At 40.5% G+C, this 23,675-nt stretch overlaps 1 protein-coding gene across 1 annotated transcript in view; it reads left to right on the forward strand.

Annotated features, from left to right (window-relative positions):
* The first annotated feature begins 14,781 nt into the window (after window positions 1-14,781).
* The window catches only part of LOC123752586 (zinc finger protein 84-like), a 156,345-nt gene continuing 147,451 nt past the window's right edge, over window positions 14,782-23,675 (forward strand). The window contains exon 1 of the mRNA XM_069327618.1: window positions 14,782-14,912. The gene's annotated coding sequence lies outside the window, so the exon portion shown is untranslated. The remainder of the gene's footprint in view (window positions 14,913-23,675) is intronic.

The raw sequence follows: 23,675 nt of genomic DNA on the forward strand, positions 1-23,675 counted from the left end.
CCCAAAGACAGGGAATCTACATCAACGAGTGCTTGACTAGAAAAAGACAGCAACTCCTCTACCGCCTGCGTTAAATCCGTCATCAAAACCCTGATGCGATTCATCAGTGCTTCGTTAGAGATGTCATGATTAAAGTGAGAAAGACTTCTTGAGGTAAAATGTTTACAATTGCTAATGAGGATAACCTCAACACTTTCCTCTCCCAATGTGGTTTGTCTCACCTTATTATCACTCTCATTGAGTCAACATAATTAACCCCCTTGTCACCTAGTGCGGGCTAGGTATCCTAAGTCTCTTTGTTTCACCTTTTAAATTCATTTTTAATTTACTTTTTACTAGTCATTTATTGGACTTAATTAATTGAGTGCATTAATATTTCTTTAGTTCTTATTAATTATACGATCATAACTAAACTAATTATAGTTAATAATCATTAGCTTAAATTTGCCTATGTTTATTATTCAACTTTTTCTTTGATTTCATTTATTACCTAGTTTGCCTAGCCTCGCCATACTCCCTTACTCCATTGTACCCCTGACTTTGCCTGTGTCTCAAAATGCAAATTATTACTTACAGTGTACCTGAGAGTACCTGTAAGCAATCTACCTCATTTTTTTGTTCATTTTGTGTTTGTTTTGTATAGTCTTGTTTATATATTTTTTCCCCTTTTTATATCAAAATTTTATTTTGTAATTGCCATTCTTGCCTTGTTTTCCTACAACCAACCTTTTTATGCAGACAGGTATAGACCCAGAACTAAACCTCTTATCCACTATCTATGACAATAATCACTTTAATGATCAAAATTGCAGATATTTTACAGCACATGATGTAAACAATGTATTAACACATAATCACAATATCTCTGTAATCAACTTGATCGTTAGATCTCTAGGTAAACACTTCGATGATGTTAGTGCCTTGATTGAAACTATTGACAACAAATTCTCTTTTATTTTACTTACTGAAACGTGGTTAAAAGAGGAAACTACTCAACTCTTTAACATGCCTAACTACTCGGCAATTCACAACTGTCGTCAATTTCAGAGAGGTGGTGGTACTGCTCTTTACTACCACCAAGAACTAACATGCTTAAAAGTATTTAGAACTAGAGACTGCTGTGGGGAGTATATCTTCGCCAGTTTCAGAGTCAAGGGTGCTGAGTCTGTCCTGTCTGTGGGTGCAGTCTATAGAGTTCCTAACACTGATGTGTCCGAATTCAACTCAAACCTTAGAAATCTAATACTAGATAACAGACTGAACAAACACCATCTAATTATCGCAGGGGACTTTAATATTGACCTCTGCGAGCCTGAACACCCTACTGCTGTTAGCTTCCTCAACTGTATGAATTCCTGCTTCCTCATACCCTTAATCACTAGACCTACTAGAATCACTGATAGTACTGCCACGACTCTAGATCGCATCTGGACCAACATAACCTCTCCGCTTACTTCAGGTATAATCACCGATAGCACTACAGACCATTACCCCACATTTCTCCTAACTAACATTAACAAATCACCTCTAGAAAACAAGGGAGTTAAGCTTTAGGCTGCACAATGAAACTGCTATAGGCAGTTTTATAACTGCTGCTGCTAATGTCAACTGGGAGTCCGAGTTAGGTAACATAGGGGACATCAACCTAGCAGTGCCATCTTTTCTTAAAAAAACTCCCAGCCTTTATAACACCCATTGTCCTATGCTAACGAAACAAGTCACAACCAAAAGGCTAAACAATCCTTTCTTACAAAGGGAATACTTAAATCCATTAATAAAAATTTCTCCTTAGACAGATGTAATAGGACCAATTATCACCACACCAGAAATAAATATCTCTTTGATAATCCTAGAGTCAAGCTTAATTTGTGTAAACACTCTATGCAAATAAAGGGACCCAGTCTATGGAACTCACTCCCTATTGAATTGAAAAGCTGTCCAACTTCTGCATCATTCAAAAACAATACTAACAAGTACCTAATTTCATCTTCATAGTTTTTTACCTTTTGCTTTAAAACTGCACTGTATCTATTGCTACCCAATCCTCCCAATCTTTATGTACCCAATCTGAACATCTTTATCATTCCGGTCATTGCTGTCTTCTTATATCTTTTATATCTGTCTTCTTATATCTTCTGTCTTTTTTGTTCTCTCCACCAAACTTGTGTATCCTCCATTGCTATCTAGTGACCTTTATTCTACTTCTAATTGTTTCAATTCTTTTGTTTACTTGCATTTATTGTTGTGTTTTGCTATAATTATTCTCTAATTTTAATAGACTTAGTACTTTGTAAGCTTTTATTGTATTGTTATATTATTGTATTGTTGTGTTTTGCTATAATTACTTTCTATTTACAGCAGATTTAGTATTTAACTGTTCCTGTTCCTGCTTCTTATTGTATCGTGACATTATTTTATCTATATGCTTACTGATATTGATCCTGATCGAAATCTTCTGTCCCATATCCACACAAATCAGCACATTGATCATCATTATTGCAGGTATTACACAGCAAATCTTGCAAAAAACAAACTCCTAAATAGCACCTGCTTATCAGTTTACAACCAAAATGTTAGGTCACTTGGTAAATATTTTGATGATATAAATGCACTTCTTACAGCACTAGGTACTAAATTATCATTCATTATTTTAACGGAAACTTGGCTAAGTAATGACTATACCCAACTCTACAATTTAGCTGGTTATAAAGCTATTCATAACTCCAGGCCTAATAAAAAAGATGGTGGCACAGCAATATATTACTATAGCTCTGCTGTTCAACAAATCCCTTGAGTGTCATACCTTCCCTGATATCCTTAAAAAAGCAAGAGTAACGCCATATGCAGGCCGAAACGTCGACCGAAACGTCGTCGTCCCTTCAATTTCTAGTGTGTGGTCTGGTCAACAAGAGTAACGCCAATTCATAAAGGAGGTAATCCGCAGACATAAACAACTACAGACCAATATCGAACCTACCCATACTATCAAAAATATTTGAAAAAATTATCTACAAACAGCTCTACTCCTATCTCGTAAAATTCGACATTCTTAGCCCCTGTCAGTTTGGCTTCCGCTCCCAAAAGAGTACCAACGATGCAATTATTAGTCTCCTTCATATAATTTACTCAGCCCTTGACAAAAATGAGTTTCCGATTGGACTCTTCATTGACCTGAGAAAGGCCTTTGATACTGTTAATCACGATTACCTCTTATGTAAACTCCATCATTATGGAATCCGAGGCCATGCACTGGACTATATCCAATCCTATCTTGGTAATAGACACCAATGTGTAGCCATCAATAATATAACCTCTCCCACTCTACCAATAACCGTTGGAGTGCCACAGGGCAGCATCTTGGGACCTCTTCTATTTCTTATACACATCAATGATCTGCCTAATGTCTCTAATATTCTGAAACCTATTTTGTTTGCTGATGATACTACCCTCATCTACTCCAACCCCAACCCATATACACTAAATAATGTTGTTAATAATGAACTAAAAAAAGTCCACTTATGGATGTCAACCAACAAACTAACACTTAACATAGAAAAGACCTACTACATCTTATTTGGAAGCAAATCTACAAATGCAATTCAGCTTCAGATAGACAATGTAAACATTAGCAATAAAAATTATGGAAAGTTTCTTGGCCTATTCCTAGACAAGAGACTCAACTTCAGTACCCACATACAACACATAACTAAGAAAGACTCTAAAACAGTTGGTATACTCTCCAAAATCAGATATTATGTACCTAAATCTGCTCTCATATCTCTATATTATGCACTAATCTATCCCTATCTCAACTATGGTATCTGTGCATGGGGTTCAACCACTGCAAACCACCTCAAGTCCATCATCACCCAGCAAAAATCTGCTATCAGTGATGCTGTGCCTGGCATATACTCGAGCATATGTACTCCGAAGTTCTCATTACCCCTCAATCTGTCTGGAGCTGCGTGTGGCATTGTTGCTTGCACCCCGCGCGGTACAACGGAACCCTCCTTGTCATACTTTACTAGCAGCTGTGACACAACACCAGCACTGAATGTACGTATAGACGGTCTCCTGCCAGATTTTACTAGGTACATATTGAAGCAGTTGAGCACTGCAATATCCATGAGGTGGAAGAAGAACTTTTTCGTCCACTTCAGAGACTTATAAATAAATAAATAATAAATATGTTTATTCAGGTAAGGTACATACATACAAGTGATGTTACATTAATGGATTGATATATAGATAGAGCTAGTACATACAATGCCTAAAGCCACTATTACGCAATGCGTTTCGGGCAAGAAAAACATTAATATCTAGAACTTAATACTAATTGAGCAAAAAGAATAAAAAGTGTTGAGAACAAATACAAATAAAGATAAAAAAAAAACAGCGTTGAATGTAATGAAACGCCATTTTCTGGGTGAGACCCGGAGGCTCCCCGGAGCTCCACCGGCCGACATGCCAATGTCAGACCCTGGCACCAGTCATGTGTATGGAGTTCCACTTGCGCACGCACTCCATTTTACCAAGCATCATGTCACATTTATCGACGAGGCGCATGTTCACCTGCTTGATACCTGCTTGATGGGGTTCTGGGAGTTCTTTTACTCCCCAAGCCCGGCCCGAGGCCAGGCTTGACTTGTGAGAGCTTGGTCCACCAGGCTGTTGCTTGGAGCGGCCCGCAGGGCCACATACCCACCACAGCCCGGCTGATCCGGAACTTCTCTTAGAAAACAGTCCAGTTTTCTCTTGAAAATGTCCACGGTTGTTCCGGCAATATTTCTTATAGTCGCTGGGAGGACGTTGAACAACCGCGGACTTCTGATGTTTATACAGTGCTCTCTGATTGTGCCTATGGCACCTCTGCTCTTCACTGGTTCAATCTTGCCTTTTCTTCCATATCGTTCACTCCTGTACGTTGTTATTTTACTGTGTAGATTTGGGACCTGGCCCTCCAGTATTTTCCATGTGTATAAAATTTGGTATCTCTCTCGTCTCCTTTCTAGAGAGTACATTTGGAGAGCTTTGAGACGATCCCAATAATTTAGGTGTTTTATCTCGTCTATGCGTGCCATTTATGTTCTCCGTATTCCCTCTATTTCAGCAATCTCTCCTGCTCTGAAGGGGGAAGTGAGTACTGAGCAGTACTCGAGACGGAACAACACAAGTGACTTGAAGAGTACAACCATTGTGACGGGATCCCTGGATTTGAAAGTTCTCGTAATATACATCCGATCATTTTTCTGGCTGACGCAATATTTGCTTGGTTATGCTCCCTAAACCTTAGATCGTCGGGCATCATTATTCCCAAATCCTTGACATGCTATTATATAGCATGTTATAGTCTATGACACAGTCTGGCTTATACACGGTGTTGCGTGTCTGAAAGTGGACTTTCCCACTGTCCAACATGGCACCGGTGTGAATCGTAGTCAGCATATTCACCTCGCATCTGTCCTTCCACCGCACTGACAGCATATTATCACACTTGCGCAGCTGGCACTCACCCACGGCTATACCTATACCGAACACTGGCATTTCCTTCCTGTGGGTCTTCACAGTGCCACATACGCCGGTGTTGTGGGTAAGGAGGTATCTGGTCAACAAGGGGCTGGTGTAATAGTTGTCGGTGAACAGTATATGCCCCTTGTTCAGCAACGGTTCCATAAGGGTTTTTACGACACTGCCAGAAAACCCGTGTTCATCTTGAGCTGGTATGTCGACGTCTGTACCAGAATATAATATGTCCAAGACGATACCAGTCTCACAGTCGCACAGCACAAAAAACTTCAGTCCAAATCGGTGCCGCTTTGATGGGATGTACTGCTTGAATGCCAGTTGCCCCTTGAAGAGTACAAGCGAGTCGTCAATAACCACATTCTGTGCACGTACAAAATAATCCCTGAACTTCCCTCTCATGTCACTGAACATCTTCCGTACTTTCCACAGCCTGTCGTGACTGTCCTCATTTGCATTATTCTCAGAATGCAGGCACCTGAGAATCAAGAGAAATTTGACTCGAGCCACCCACTAGCCTTGAAGAAATCGCTACCCTACTCACTTGGACTCAGACTCAAGCGGATTAACAGCAAAGAAGAGACGCTATATCCCCAGCTTGATGACCTATGGGATATGTTCAAGAACAGAGACAATAATACATGCGGCCCAGGAGAAACTCAGAGAAAAAACAAGGGCAGAGCTACTCAGACCTAGAACACAAGAAGTGGAAGACAAGAGATGCATTCTTCCAACCCTTTTCTTCCCCGGCCTTGCAGCACAGCTTAAGATAAAACTCCAGGAAGTATGGACATGGATGAGGGAAACGTACAGTGAACATATATCCTGGGTAAAATTCCAACAAAACCCTCCCATGATCGCCTGGAGGCGAGGTAAGTCTATAAAGGACCACCTTGTTAGAGCAGCTGTGCAGGTAGATCATCTCAACCGAACTTGGGGAGAGGATCAGCCCCAGGTTACAGTTCAAGGAAATTAAAACTTACAGAACCTAACCTGACACAGGTATGGTGTGCGACCTGCGTGGAGGCAGAGTATGCAGAGTGGTTAGGAGGGGCCTACAAGTACAAGAAGAACTGGCTACTTCCCACGGCAATATTAACATGGACTCTGAAAGCAGCCAATCAGTCGAGGAGGGTGAGTATCAAGACGTTCTAACAAGGCAACAGAAGAAACGGAGAAGACAGGATGCAAGGCGTAGTGTTGACAGTAATGGTACACTTAACGGAAACGACAAGAGAATGAAGAACGACGGCGAGACTGATGTCGACGAACGGACGGAACGATGTCAGGAAGGTGAGGGTCAGCGGAGATGGAGGCTTCTCTTCCCTGCCTCATGCACGCTGGCCTATCATCAGAAGCTGCTGTGGACAGTCAGACTTGGAAGAGAACACCGCAAGTTCGAGCCCCTGCTGAAGGAAGGTGTAAACAGACCTTACTTAACGGTAGGTCTATGGAGGCAGTGGAGTATCTTACCCAGCAAGGATATGATGGAATTGTTATGGAAATACCGGAGGGGAACGAGAAGCTGACGAAGGTAATTATCTACAAATACCCTCAGATTCTAGACCCCGAATTCATCCTCGACGACCAACGATTTGTGTGGTTGATTGATTGATTAAGATTAAGCCACCCAAGAGGTAGCACGGGCACGAATAGCCCGTAAGTGGTGGCCCTTTTGAGCCATTACCAGTATCAATAGATGATACTGGAGATCTGTGGAGGGGCGGCTGCACCCTGCGTGACGGGAGATTCCCCCCGTCGGATTTGTGTGGGCCAAGCGTCACCTTATTAAAGGTGAAGCTAGGAGTCAGGTGGTGGCTCTAGTGAGAGGTGAAGTTCCCGAGAAAGTGTTCATCACCGGGGCTGGCTACAGGCATGTAGCAAAGTATGTGGAAGAGCCCATAATATGCCTGAAATGCTGCAGATGGGGGCATAAATCCTGGAGCTGTCAACATGATCCACGATGTCGTTTCTGTGGAAAGTCTCACCTCTCTTATGTGTGTAGAAACAGACTTAATCTGGGTGAGAAAATAGTTCCCAGATGCTGCAACTGTGGAGGTGTTCACAACGCCAGCTCGGCTGGGTGTAGCAAGAGGCCGAGTATGGGTGTTCTCCGGCCGGTGAATGTTACAGAGCAAGCAAGAGCTCTTACCCAGACACCGGGAGCACAGCAAAACAGTCTGCCCCAAACAGTGCCAGTGAACCGGACGAATGCGTGGGTAAAGGAGTCACCTTTACTTCGTCAGGCTCAAGCAACAAGCAGCCACGCCACCACTCAGGACTCCGGCAGTGACAGTGTAACGGTGAGTGAAGTGGTTACTGTGGCTCAGAAAGAGAGCCATAATAATATGGTCAAGGAGGTGTGGGCTGAACTAAGACAAGTTGGTGAGTTCCTCCGAAATCTTGGGCAGAGAATCGAGTCCATCGAGGCGAAATTAAACGTTCAGGAGGTCAAGGAAATTCACAAAACGGTGAAGGAAAATCAGGATATAGTGGTTGAGGGCAATAATGAAATATTGAGTGATGAAATGAAGGAAAGTGAAGTGTGTGTGAATGATGGTAGTCTTAGTGAAAGGAAGAACCCTATAATTACACATAAAATGAAGGAATCATTTGGGCCAATAATGGACGTCACAGGACTGAAAAAATCTCTTGAGAATCGCAATGTCGCTTTTACTGGTGAACTTGGGAGGAGGTGGGAGATGTTATACAAAGTATGGCTATCATTTAGTGAACTTATTGGGGATGACTTAGACAGTGAATTGTTTAATAGTGGATCACCCTAGACTGAAAGTGTTGTAATGGAATGTTAATGGTTTAAGAAACAGGGTTACAGATGTTCATTGTTATGTGATGGGAAATAATATTGATGTTGTAGCTCTCCAAGAGACAGGGGATAGGAATGAAGGATTATTGAAATTAAATGGCTATAAAGGGTTTCACCTCTTCGCCGCAAATAACATCAGAGGGACCTCGATTTATGTTAAGAACTCCATACCAGCAGAGTTAGTAGAACCGCCATAAAAAACGCAAGGTATAGAGAGTGTTACTACAGTCTCCGTGTGTGTAGTGGTAAGACACTCGCCTGGTGTTCCGCGAGCGCTTTGTCATGGGTTCGTATCCTGGCCGGGGAGGATTTACTGGGCGCAATTCCTTAACTGTGGCCTCTGTTTAACTCAACAGTAAAATGTGTACTTGGTTGTAACAACGATTCTTCGCGGTGGGGATCGTATTCCAGGGACCTGCCCGAAACGCTACGCATACTAGTGGCTGTACAAGAATGTAACAACTCTTGTATATATCTCAAAAAAAAAAAAAAAAAAAAAAGTGTCTGTGTTAAATTATCATTAAGGGAAGGGGAATTTATTGTAGTTAATTTGTATGTATCCAGGAACTGCTTCGACGCTAACTATCTACCTGACTGCATTTATACTAATCCTTCACTGGTCATTGGGGACCTTAATGCTCGGCACACAAGCCTTGGGACAGTGGATAGTATTAATGCTAATGGGGTCAAGTGGTTACAGTTTCTACAAGATCATCCAGATACCTGTCTATTGGGAAACAATGAACCAACTCACATCAGGGGAGGACGGCTTGACTATGCTTGCATTTTAAACTCTCAGGGGATTATGGGGGAGGCTCAGGTTGTTCGGGAACTACTTAGTGACCACTTTGCCTTGAACGTTGAATTACCACTGGGGAAAAAACAAGTCCACTTTCAAAGGAAAAGGCTAAATATTAATAAAGATATGAAAAATTATTTTATTCAAAATATGGGAGATTGGTATCAACAATACACGCCGCTCTGCGTTGATAGTTTTTACGAGGACATGGTCGAGAACATAGAGAAATTAGTACAGAGGGAAAATAACGGGGTCAGGGGAAGCAAGACGCATGGACCTAAGAAATTTAAATATTCCAATGATCAGCAAGTCATGGGGTGGGAGAGAATGCTACGGAGTGCACATAAAGAATGGTTAAAAAATGGAATGAGGGAAGAAGAGAAAAATACAATGTTGGAAGTGGTTAGGGAATGCAGTCAGGTGAGGAAGGAGGCGCGGGACAGATACTGGCAAGACTTTGCTCAGTCCATTGGTAATACTAAGATCCTTAAAGACATATGGAGAGCAGAAAATAATATCAGGGGTTGTAAGCCCAAATTCATTGCTCACTCAGATCCAGGGAAGGTTGCTAATGAGTTAGTAAATAAATGGGCAAGTGCTGCTGGTATGGAGTCCTTACCTGAAGACACGAGAGTCACCACTGAGTCATGGGAAAATATTAGAAATGGAGTAACTTTATGTGCCTTAAATACAAGATCTGTAACATGCACTGAGATAACTCACGATGAGCTACTGAATGCTATAAAAAGTGGCAGCTCTACTGCTCCGGGAAAAGATGGAGTAACGTATGACATTCTTAATTATTTAGCCGGTATGAAACCTAGTCCCTTACTTGATTTGTTTGATATGAGTTATAGAGAGGGAAACTTACCAAGAAAATGGAAAGAGGCTGTCATCATTCCTATCCCTAAGTCAAACGGAGGCTACAGACCTGTCTCCTTAATATCCTGCTTTTGTAAAATGATGGAAAGGATTTTGTTAAATAGGCTACTCTACCTTGTAGGTGATAACATGTTCAGTAATCTCTTTGGTTTTATCAAAGGCAAAAGTACTGCGGATTGTCTCTTAAAGTGTTTGTCTAATGTGGATGACAATTGTAGAGTTTTTGTTGATCTACAAGGAGCATTTGATAAAGCCAATGGGGAAGTAATCTTATACGAATTAGCCAATCTGGGAATAACAGGGAGATTGCTACACTGGATAAGGGATTATCTACAAGGCAGAAAAGGTCAGGTGTATTACCAGGGATACATGTCTGAGGAACGGAGGTTTCAGTTAGGTACCCCACAAGGGGAAGTATTAAGTCCCACCTTATTCAATGTATTAATGAACAGATTAGCATCAGAGATGTATCCTCCAGGGGTCACGACGATCATATATGCTGATGACATTCTTATACAAGGCACTTCTGGGAACAAAATTCAAACTGCTCTTAACATACTTGGTACAACCTGTCACAAGTTAGGCTTAGTTATAAATGCAGATAAAACCAAATATGAGTATAGGAAACGAAGAAATATAACACTTACTCTAAATGGTGTGGAACTGAGCCGTGTTCAGAAGTACAAGTATCTGGGCATGTATGTTGGATACACATGTGAGAGTAAAAATGCTGAAATAAATCATATCAGCACCTTATGTAAAGCCCGTCTGCATCCTCTAAAAGCACTGGCTTTTTCTAGTGAAGGTGTTGGGGTACCTATCTTGCGGATGTTATACATAAGCACTGTTCGGTCCCTGATAGACTACGCAGCACCCGTATTGTCTTACACAGGCCAAGGAAGAATTCAAAAAATAGATCTGATACAGAACGAGGCTATGAGGATTATTCTTGGATGTCAAAGAAATGCAATGATTGAAATAATGAGAATGGAATTAAATTTACAGTGTGTGTGATAGAGTCCGTGACATTAACACTAGAGTATCTATTCGTTTCATGCTGAGAAAAGGAGGGGATAAGCTGTTTGAGAGCGTTCAGACCTGCTTGAGTGACGTACACACTTCCAGGAAACTGAGGGAGACACGCTACACGAGGGGATTAGCTCATGACCTCAAGGAATACGATGTACTTGACTGCTGTAAACCCTCTCGACAGTGTAATAAGTCTGCTCCCTGGAAAGTACAGAAAATAGACGTCGAAATTGTACCCCTCAAGGTGAAAAAGGTTCATCATGAACCGGGACAAATACGGTGTTTGTATGGAAGCATGATATCTCGGTTACCAAGAGGCAACAGTTTACATGTATATTGCGACGGGTCGGTGGCGGAGGATGGCAGGGCAGGGTGTGGTGTCCTAATAAGGGAATATACGGAGTTTGGGACTGTGGACAGGATAATTGAACTCCGGCTTAGTAATTATATATCATCCACACAAGCTGAACTGCAGGCCATTCTGGCGTGTTTGGAGGAAGTACGTCATGACGACAAAAATGTTTTTGTATTTGTCGATAGCCGAGGAGCACTTGAGTCCTTAAACAGTCGAAACCCAGTCTTCATGTCTATAGTTGCGGATTGTAAGAGAAGAATAACTGAGATACAGCTGAAAGATCATAGAGTCAAATTCATGTGGATTCCATCTCATGTTGGAATAGTGCTCAACGAGGTGGCGGATGACTTGGCCAAACGTGCCACATCAAAACCACAAGTTGACATTGAATGTGAATTCACAATGAGACAAATAAGAAGCAAAATCAGAAATATTCAGGGACAGGCAGGAGTGGAGAGGAGAGAGATAATGTATGAGAGAAGTCAAACCAACACTACATAACTCTTAGCCTTTATAACACCCACTGTCCTATGCTTACAAAACAAGTCACAACCAAAAGGCTTAACAATCCCTGGCTTACAAAGGGAATACTTAAATCCATTAATAAAAAACATGACCTTGAGAAGAAGTATAGGTTAGGAATTGTCTCCAAAGAGTTCTCAAAGAATTACTCATTATTGCTATGTAAGATAATTAGACGAGCCAAAACTAAATACTACGAAGATAAATTTACCCAAATAAAGAGCAACATTAAACAAACTTGGAGCACATTTTCACAAATATTGGGATCAAAGAAGTCTATAAAAAACAAACCAACACTCCTGTCCAATAACGATGGTCAGCTTTCAGCCTCTGATTCTGCTATTGAGTTCAATAGGTTCTTCTCTTCCATTGGTTCATCCCTTGCAAATGATATTCCATCTTCCAGTACTGACATTAAGGACTATCTTACAGGTAACTATCCACAGTCTCTGTACCTAAAGCCTATTAATTCCACTGACGTCAATGAGATAATCCTTTCCCTTAAAACCAAGTCTAGTGCCCTTGAGGAGATACCAACTTTAATTTACAAAAAAGCCTCCAGATCTTTAGCCCCTGCTATTGCTTTGCTCTTCAACAAGTCACTTGAACTCCAAACCTTTCCAGATATTCTAAAAAAAAGCGAGAGTAACGCCTGTCCACAAATGTGGTGATCTCACAGATGTTAACAACTACAGACCTATATCAATCCTGCCAAACTTGTCAAAAATTTTTGAAAAACTAATCTATAAGCAGCTTTACTCATATCTAGCCAAACACAATATACTTAGCCCTTGCCAATATGGCTTCAGACCCAAAAAAGCACTAACGATGCACTTATTAGTATGCTTAACTCGATTCATACAGCTCTTGATAAAAATGAGTTCCCTGTTGGGTTATTTGTGGACCTGCGTAAAGCTTTTGACGCTGTCAACCACCAAAACCTTCTTAAATTACATCATTATGGAGTCAGAGGACACTCTCTGCGATACCTCAAATCCTACCTTACTGACAGGCTCCAATATGTTTCTGTGAATAATACAATTTCTCCCACCCTACCCATCAACATTGGTGTTCCTCAGGGCAGCATACTTGGCCCTCTCCTCTTTCTCATCTACATTAATGACCTTCCAAATGCCTCCCAACACCTCAAACCAATTTTATTTGCTGACGACACAACCTTCATTTACTCTAGTCCTGACCCCCTTGCTCTAAATGCCACAGTAAATACTGAGATAAATAAAGTCCATCTTTGGCTAACTGCCAACAAACTCACCCTTAACATTGACAAAACTTTCTATATTCTGTTTGGCAATAAATCCTCTAATCAAATAAATCTCAAAATAAACAATACCCAAATTTGTAACAAATTAGATGGCAAATTCCTTGGCATTCTCATTGACCCCAAGCTGAATTTCCAGGGACACATTCTAAGTATATCAAAAAAAGTTTCAAAAACTGTGGGCATTCTTTCTAAGATCAGAAAGATCGGGCATTCTTTCTAAGATCATCTCAATCGGTTAGGTAATCGGTAATCGGTTAGGTAATCGGTAATCGCTAATCGCTAATCTCAATCGGTAATCGGTTCAATTTATTGCCAAACAGAATATAGAAAGTTTTGTCAATGTTAAGGGTGAGTTTTTTGGCAGTTAGCCAAAGATGGACTTTATTTAGCTCAGTATTTACTGTGGCATTTAGAGCAAGGGGGTCAGGACTGGAGTAAATGAAGGTTGTGTCGTCAGCAAATAGAATTGGTTTGAGGTGTTGGGAGGTATTTGGAAGGTCATTAATGTAGATGAGAAAGAGGAGAGGGCCAAGTATGCTGCCCTGAGGAACACCAATGTTGATGGGTAGGGTGGGAGAAATTGAATTATTCACAGAAACATACTGGGGCCTGTCAGTAAGGTAAGATTTGAGGTATTGCAGGGAGTGTCCTCTGACTCCATAATGATGTAATCAGTAATGATGATGTAATCATCAGTTCTATCATGCATTCGGAGATCAATATGAGAAGGAATCCATAGGAGACAAACTCTGACTCCATCATTGATTATTTCATTATATCTGTGTCTAGCTTCAGAGATAAGCACGTCACAGTTATGCCGTAGGGAGCTGAGGGCAGTCAAGGATGACAAGGAGTCACTTGCAATTAGCGTGTCAACTTTGGATTCATATACGCGCTCGAGTGCAAGGATTATGACAACCAATTCTGTTTCCTTCATAGTGCTTTGAACTCGCACTGTATCTTGAGTTACCCAATACCCCAATATATGTACCTAAGCCATACAAATTCACCATTGTAATCATTGCTATCATCTTATATCATGGTTGCTATATTGAACGCATATTTTACTACAATATACCTTGAAATAATCCTGAAATTATGTTACAATGTACCCTCATATTTTTCTTTAATGTACCTACTAATTTTTGTCAAATTTCTTGCAATGTACCTGTTAACATTTTTTAAATTTTGCTAAAAATTACCTACTTAAAATTATCTGTTAGATTAAGGACCTGCCCTAAACACTGTGCGTGTTAGTGACTTTACAAGAATGTAAAAGCATCAATGCTATGTACTCTCGTAAATCCAATGTACCTTTCTTGTATATATAAATAAATAAATAATAAATAATTGTATGACTAACCATCCTGTGAGATGGGAATATTAGATAAACTTATAGTTAGTTTTTGATCTACACTGTGTAATCTTTCATATAGAATAGGGTTGAAGCTTATTGTTGTATATATCTAAGCTTGTTAATTAAATGAAATTGTAGAATTTAATTGCATTGATTAAATTGAAATAAAATTCAATTTAAAGAAAACGTGAAAATAACACCAGATAATCAACCGACCAACAACATCCGCCATTTGTACTGATGTCTGAGATCATAACCCACTACACCCGATCCCACGATCGTCGTCGCCCCTAAATCAACACAACCCACTACACTTTTATTTATCATCAATAAATGGTAAGTTTGGATAGGGTATCCTTCATATACTGATGAATAAGGTAAGTGTCAGTGTTTATATATTAATTTATCGTTGGTAAACGTTAGTAATGACCCGAGAGAACTAGATATTTCTCGGTCTAACTTCAATTGGTATCGTTTGTCATTATCTATAATTATTATCGTACCTATAATGTAATTTTGTATATATATTGCGTGTTTATAGGATAAAGTTCTACCTTCGACCATTTGCCATGTTTATTCCTGTAATTTTGTATATAGTCCATCTGCATGCCCATGGTGTTCACAGCCCAATTGAACAGAAATGTGTAAACCATAAAAGTGAGGAGATAATAACGGTCCGTCTAATTACCACAAGCTACCACAAGCTACACAAGCTTCACAAAGCTTCCTGGCAAATACGTTAGTAATGAATAAACATGACATATTTACTCATTATAATGTTGGTGCTGAATGTACAACACAAAAAAACAATTTTAATCTGAAAAAGTATCTTTTTATAAAGAAATTAGACGAAAATACGGAGCTGGTGACGCCAAATCAAGTCGACGATCCAAGCGTTAGTTAGGTTAGGTTAGGTTAGGTTTGGTTTGGTTTGGTTTGGTTTGGTTTGGTTGAGTTAGGTTAGGTTAGGTCAGGTCAGGTTAGGTCAGCCTAACCTATCATATTTATTCATTACTAACGTATTGGCAGGAAGCTTTGTGAAGCTTTTGTAGCTTGTGTAGCTTGTGGTAGCCTGTGGTAATTAGACGGACCCGACAATAATAATTCATTGTGTTGGGGGATAGGCAGCCAGTGTACATATACATGCTAGAATTATATCGAGGTCCCCTCAACATCTGTCTACTGCATACCCTTACCAAATTCTTTTCCTGGCTGATGAACATTTGTCTTGACACCATATTGGAATCTCACCCAGTATCAGTTGGGTCAATCCATGTATCATATTCCAAAAATGTGCAACTATGTTGGAACAGGTGAACACCTAAAGAAAATTGTTGAAAACATATAGATAACTTAATAAACAAAACTTATTTCTATGTCAGAAGAAAGACGGAAACATAATCTATATGTAAAACTTCTACCAGAAGTTAGAAAATATTTTAAGCAAAACTGAAGATATATGTTGTTGTATAAAAGTTTCATTTTTCATCGCTCGTCAAACTCAGAACTCGCAATATTCATCTCAGAACAATGCTTATTTTACGTAGGTATGTTAATAAAAGTAGATATTTTATGTAGCAAGAAATATAGAAATGAAAGCTTCATTTTAAATATCTTACCATAGGCACATTTGAAACTCTAGGAAAGATACATGTATTTTTTATAATCGGTGAGCTCCGATCCCACACAGATCGCTCGACATAGCAACTCTCTCAGAACAATGTTTATTATGTAAATATGTTGATAATCATAAATGTTTTATATGCCTCAGGAACGATAGAAGTATAAGCTTCATTTTAGATACTTTACCATGGACATAAATAAAGTTCAAATGAAGATACGTGTGTTTTTATAATCACGTCCAATACTGTGTAGGTCATGGAGTGCAGAAGCCGACACACTGCCCAATATATTGTGTAATTAACATAGATATGCTAATGAAGTCTAAAATATTATATGCCTTCAGAAAGATCAAGATATAATTGTTATTGTGAATTCATAACATGAAATATATCTTATCAGAGAGAAAAGATACATCAGTTTAACATCTGTTCATAGTGACACTCGACATCAATTGGAGATTTGAGGATCTACCCTTAAGCCTCATAGCATTACGTTTGGATTGTCAACTTATGTCATCAGTTACCACCTATCTAAGTCTAAGTTTGTTATAAAATGAGATTATATCCTTTTAAAAATATACATTTTACATTCTTCATTCAGTGGCAACATTATAGTGGGCAAATAAGCCATATTTCTTTGTTATTTATGTAATGATATGAGGCTTAGGGTAGCTTCTTGAATCTCCAATAGATGGGGCAAGAGTTGCTATGAAAACCCAGTTTAAAACTGATGTAGGTATCATTTTTCTTATATATATATCTTATCATGATATATATCTTATCATGCTAAGATATATTTCCTGTTATGCACTCACAAATAGCTATTATATATCGGTCTTTCTGTTAATTACACAATATATCGGCCAAAACGTAGGCTTCTGCACTTCATGACCAACAAGGTACTGGACGCGATTATAAAAGCACATGTACAGAGGTACCTCGGTTTAAGAGTTTAATCCGTTCCTGGAGGCAGCTCGTAACCCGAAGATCTTCCAACTAATAATGAAGACACAGTCATTTGTTATGCTGATGATATATGTTTACAGGCTGCCTCCGAGCCTAGAATGCAAGTTCTGCTCGATGCTTTTGCTACTAGAGCTGAGGAATGTGGCCTCCTTATCTCTGTACAGAAAACTCATGCCCTCATTCCATGTGGTATTCCACCAGCCAATTATCATATAAATGGGCGAGTACTTGTGAGCTGCAAGTCTTACAGATACCTTGGTGTCCCCATTAACGACCCTGGGTACTTTTCTTCTCTCAAGAGGAGACTGTGGGAGAGATTAAAGCCCTTGCGGGTCCTTGTTGGTGTCAATCATGGAATTAACGTGAGACTTGCTAGAATGTTTTATGTATCATTTATACACTCTGTGATTGACTACAATGCTCTACATCTCACACTGTATTCAGACAGAGCTCAAATCTCTTGAAACCTTGCAAAATGAAGCTAGGTGTCTCATCCGTGGGGCTCCAAAGTCCACGAGAATAGTTAATATGAAAGCAGAGTTAAAATTACCTACCATAAGTGAGAGAATTTTGTCTATTAGCACAGTTTTCGGCGTGAAGGCATTGACTAGATCTAGACACACATGAAGTTTCAAGCTAAACTTTCTAATATGCTGCACCCACCTGAGGTCTATAGAAGAACGAAATCTGATTATGTATTTTTGGTTCTACAAGGTAGCCAACTCCATCAAAATATTAAATATGTTCCCAACTCAATTAATGATTAATCAACCAATTACTCCATGGGATAACTGGGATCTATCAGTTGATTTTGTAAATGCACCCAAGAAAGATAGTGTGCACTCTACATTATTAAAACAGTTAACACTGAAAATCATCACTGAAAGTACTCAGAGTATGGGTAACGATGTGTATCAGTGCTATACCGACGGCTCTGTAGAAGAAGGTGGACGATGTACCGGATGTGCATGTAATATATTTGAACAATCTTCTCTTGTACATACAGCAATGAAGCGCGTCAATGACTGGGCAAGTACAACTCAAACCGAACTTGCAGGCATATACCTTGCCACTGAATTTTTAAAAGACAAAGGCAGTGGACTTACATACTGTGACTCACAGAGTGCACTCCTGGCATTGAACGCACATTCAGCATTCCTCTTCAACTGATTTATCAGGCATCCCTGTATACAGGAGTTGTAGCTGATGTGTGGAAAAAGGCTAACATAGTTCCAATCTACAAAAGTGGAAGCAGGGAAGACCCCCTTAATTATAGACCGGTATCATTGACAAGTGTAATAGTCAAAATATTGGAAAATATAATTAAAACTAAATGGGTAGAACACCTGGAGAGAAATGATATAATATCAGACAGACAGTATGGTTTTCGATCTGGAAGATCCTGTGTATCGAATTTACTCAGTTTCTATGATCGAGCAACAGAGATATTACAGGAAAGAGATGGTTGGGTTGACTGCATCTATCTGGACCTAAAAAAAGGCTTTCAACAAAGTTCCACATAAGAGGTTGTTCTGGAAACTGGAAAATATTGGAGGAGTGACAGGTACGCTTCTAACATGGATGAAAAATTTTCTGACTGATAGAAAAATGAGGGCTGTGATCAGAGGCAATGTATCAGACTGGAGAAATGTCACAAGTGGAGTACCACAGGGTTCAGTTCTTGCACCAGTGATGTTTATTGTCTACATAAATGATCTACCAGTTGGTATACAGAATTATATGAACATGTTTGCTGATGATGCTAAGATAATAGGAAGGATAAGAAACTTAGATGATTGTCATGCCCTTCAAGAAGACCTGGACAAAATAAGTACATGGAGCGCCACTTGGCAAATGGAATTTAATGTTAATAAATGCCATGTTATGGAATGTGGAATAGGAGAACATAGACCCCACACAACCTATATATTATGTGAGAAATCTTTAAAGAATTCTGATAAAGAAAGAGATCTAGGGGTGGTTCTAGATAGAAAACTATCACCTGAGGACCACATAAAGAATATTGTGCGAGGAGCCTATGCCACGCTTTCTAACTTCAGAATTGCTTTTAAATACATGGATGGTGATATACTAAAGAAATTTTTCACGACTTTTGTTAGGCCAAAGCTAGAATATGCAGCAGTTGTGTGGTGCCCATATCTTAAGAAGCACATCAACAAACTGGAAAAGGTGCAAAGACATGCTACTAAGTGGCTCCCAGAACTGAAGGGCAAGAGCTACGAGGAGAGGTTAGAGGCATTAAATATGCCAAAACTAGAAGACAGAAGAAAAAGAGGTGATATGATCACTACATACAAAATAGTAACAGGAATTGATAAAATCGATAGGGAAGATTTCTTGAGACCTGGAACGTTAAGAACAAGAGGTCATAGATATAAACTAGCTAAACACAGATGCCGAAGAAATATAAGAAAATTCACTTTCGCAAACAGAGTGGTAGACAGTTGGAACAAGTTAGGGGAGAAGGTGGTGGAGGCCAAGACCGTCAGTAGTTTCAAAGCGTTATATGACAAAGAGTGCTGGGAAGACGGGACACCACGAGCGTAGCTCTCATCCTGTAACTACACTTAGGTAATTACATAGTAGTGACACCCAGAAAATAGTCAGTGATATTCGAATGAATATTTTAGCTGCTAAAGAAAACAGATTTGAAATTCAATTCCTATGGATACCATCACATGTTGGCATCTCAAGGCATGACGCTGTTGATATGCTTGCAAAGACAGCCTGTAGAAAACCAGTGGTAGAAATTGAGATGGGTGTTTCATTAGCAGTGACAAAGAGAATACTTAACCCTTAAACTGCACAACGCGCCTGCAGGCCCATGTCTGGTTTGCACAACACGCCTCCGGGTATTTTTATTGTTCACGTTCCATTCAAAACTGGCGCGCGGTGATGCGGGTATGTTATGGGTGGGTGGGGGCCCTAGTGATCGTCCGTCATCTTAAAAAGAAATCCCAGCATGCCCCGCGGCCATGGGGAGCCTCAGTTTCACAGCAGCGACCATGTCTGACGCATCCTCTACGAGCTCCCGCTCCACGGTGACCCGCGGTCATGGAAAACGACTCTGAGGAGGAAATACTCGATATTTTGTATGATGACGGTGCTCTGGATGATGACCTAGACTATGATCCAGAGAAAGACCTTACTCAGGGATATGATATGAGTGAGGGAGAGACGGAATTGGAAGATGTGGCGAGCGTGTACGGTACACGCGCCTCGCCCGGCCTGCCTCGCCGCCCTGGGTCAACACCGTTATCATTACCACCATCATGAATGTCCCTAGACGCTAGTAGTTTATTCAGTGACAGTGCATGTGACGAATCTTTCTCGGGCTTCAGTGACATTGGCTCCGATACGAGTAGTGTAGACGACCCGAGTACGAGCAGCGGTGATGTTACCAGGCAGGGTTTTGCTGCCTCAGCAACATGCCGCGGAAGCGTGTCTCACAGCATGTGGACAACAACGACAGTGGCCCCTCAACATCATTTATTTGTGGTAGGCCTACAGTACGTAACTCTGCCTCAGCGCCTAGCATACCCTGACGCAGCTCCAGCAGCAGCAGCAGCAGATGACGTAGCCGTGTTCTTGGTACTCGTGGTGGTGTTAGCCGTGGTGTTGGCGCTAACACCAAACCCCCTGGTGTACTTGTGTGGGAGGATTGCGCTACATTTGTCCCTCAGATACCGACGTTTGATGATAGCGATGTTGGTGTTTCACCATTATTCCCATATACCGGTGATGATATGGCAGACATAGAATATTTCCAGGCATATTTTGACAATGTATTCATGACGCATCTTGTGACTGAGACAAACAGGTTCGCTCATAGACAACGGCATTTTATCTGCCTCACGCCTCACGCGATGGAATTACATGACAATCGACGAAATGTACGTGTTTCTGGCACTTAGCATGATGATGAAGCACTCTGAGAAAGCTGTTATCCAGGATTATTGGAGCAAAGACAGCCTTGTTCCATCGCCCGTGTTCAACCGGTACATGTCGCGTGATAGGTTTCTCTTGATTCTCAGGTGCCTGCATTCCGAGAATAATGCAAATGAGGACATTCACGACAGGCTGTGGAAAGTACGGAAGATGTTCAGTGACATGAGAGGGAAGTTCAGGGATTATTTTGTATGTGCACAGAATGTGGTTATTGACGAGTCGCTTGTACTCTTCAAGGGGCAACTGGCATTCAAGCAGTACATCCCATCAAAGCGGCACCGATTTGGACTGAAGTTTTTTGTGCTGTGCGACTGTGAGACTGGTATCGTCTTGGACATATTATATTCTGGTACAGACGTCGACATACCAGCTCAAGATGAACACGGGGTTTTCTGGCAGTGTCGTAAAAACCCTTATGGAACCGTTGCTGAACCAGGGGCATATACTGTTCACCGACAACTATTACACCAGCCCCTTGTTGACCAGATACCTCCTTACCCACAACACCGGCGTATGTGGCACTGTGAAGGCCCACAGGAAGGAAATGCCAGTGTTCGGTATAGGTATAGCCGTGGGTGAGTGCCAGCTGCGCAAGTGTGATAATATGCTGTCAGTGCGGTGGAAGGACAGATGCGAGGTGAATATGCTGACTACGATTCACACCGGTGCCATGTTGGACAGTGGGAAAGTCCACTTTCAGACACGCAACACCGTGTAATTACCTAAGTGTAATTACCTAAGTGTAGTTACAGGATGAGAGCTACGCTCGTGGTGTCCCGTCTTCCCAGCACTCTTTGTCATATAACGCTTTGAAACTACTGACGGTCTTGGCCTCCACCACCTTCTCACTTAACTTGTTCCAACCGTCTACCACTCTATTTGCGAAGGTGAATTTTCTTATATTTCTTCGGCATCTGTGTTTAGCTAGTTTAAATCTATGACCTCTTGTTCTTGAAATTCCAGGTCTCAGGAAGTCTTCCCTGTCGATTTTATCAATTCCTGTTACTATTTTGTATGTAGTGATCATATCACCTCTTTTTCTTCTGTCTTCTAGTTTTGGCATATTTAATGCTTCTAACCTCTCCTCGTAGCTCTTGCCCTTCAGTTCTGGGAGCCACTTAGTAGCATGTCTTTGCACCTTTTCCAGTTTGTTGATGTGCTTCTTAAGATATGGGCACCACACAACAGCTGCATATTCTAGCTTTGGCCTAACAAAAGTCATGAACAATTTCTTTAGAATATCGCCATCCATGTATTTAAATGCAATTCTGAAGTTAGAAAGCATAGCATAGGCTCCTTGCACAATATTCTTTATGTGGTCCTCAGGTGATAGTTTTCTATCTAGAACCACTCCTAGATCTCTTTCTTTATCAGAATTCTTTAAAGATTTCTCACATAATATATAGGTTGTGTGGGGTCTATGTTCTCCTATTCCACATTCCATAACATGACATTTATTAACATTAAATTCCATTTGCCAAGTGGTGCTCCATATACTTATTTTGTCCAGGTCTTCTTGAAGGGCATGACAGTCATCTAAATTCCTTATCCTTCCTATTATCTTAGCATCATCAGCAAACATGTTCATATAATTCTGTATACCAACTGGTAGATCATTTATGTACACAATAAACATCACTGGTGCAAGAACTGAACCCTGTGGTACTCCACTTGTGACATTTCTCCATTCCGATACATTGCCTCTGATTACTGCCCTCATTTTTCTATCAGTCAGAAAATTTTTCATCCATGATAGAAGCTTACCTGTCACCCCTCCAATATTTTCCAGTTTCCAGAACAACCTCTTATGTGGAACTCTGTCGAAAGCCTTTTTTAGGTCCAGATAGATGCAGTCAACCCAACCATCTCTTTCCTGTAATATCTCTGTGGCTCGATCATAGAAACTGAGTAAATTCGATACACAGGATCTTCCAGATCGAAAACCATACTGTCTGTCTGATATTATATCATTTCTCTCTAGGTGTTCTACCCATTTAGTTTTGATTAGTTTTTCCAATACTTTCACTATTACACTTGTCAATGATACAGGTCTATAATTGAGGGGGTCTTCCCTGCTGCCACTTTTGTAGATTGGAACTATGTTAGCCTGTTTCCACCCGTCTGCTACGATTCCTGTACACAGGGATGCCTGAAAGATCAGGTGAAGTGGAATGCTGAGCTCAGATGCACATTCTCTCAGAACCCATGGTGAAACGCCATCTGGGCCAGCTGCTTTGTTCTTACCGAGCTCCTTGAGCATTTTTTCCACTTCGTCTCTAGACACCTCTATGTGTTCTATGTTGTTCTCTGGAATTCTTATTGTATCTGGTTCCCTAAAGATTTCATTTTGTACAAACACACTTTGGAACTTTTCGTTTAGTGTTTCACACATTTCCTTTTCATCTTCCGTGAATCTATTTCTCATTTTCAACCTCTGAATATTATCCTTTACCTGCAATTTGTTGTTTATGAATTTATAGAATAGACCTGGTTCTGTTTTACATTTGTCCGCAATCCCTTTTTCAAAATTTCTTTCTGCCTC

This window comes from Procambarus clarkii, chromosome 20, assembly GCF_040958095.1.
Source record: "Procambarus clarkii isolate CNS0578487 chromosome 20, FALCON_Pclarkii_2.0, whole genome shotgun sequence".
In the NCBI taxonomy this organism is placed as follows: Eukaryota; Metazoa; Arthropoda; class Malacostraca; order Decapoda; family Cambaridae; genus Procambarus; species Procambarus clarkii.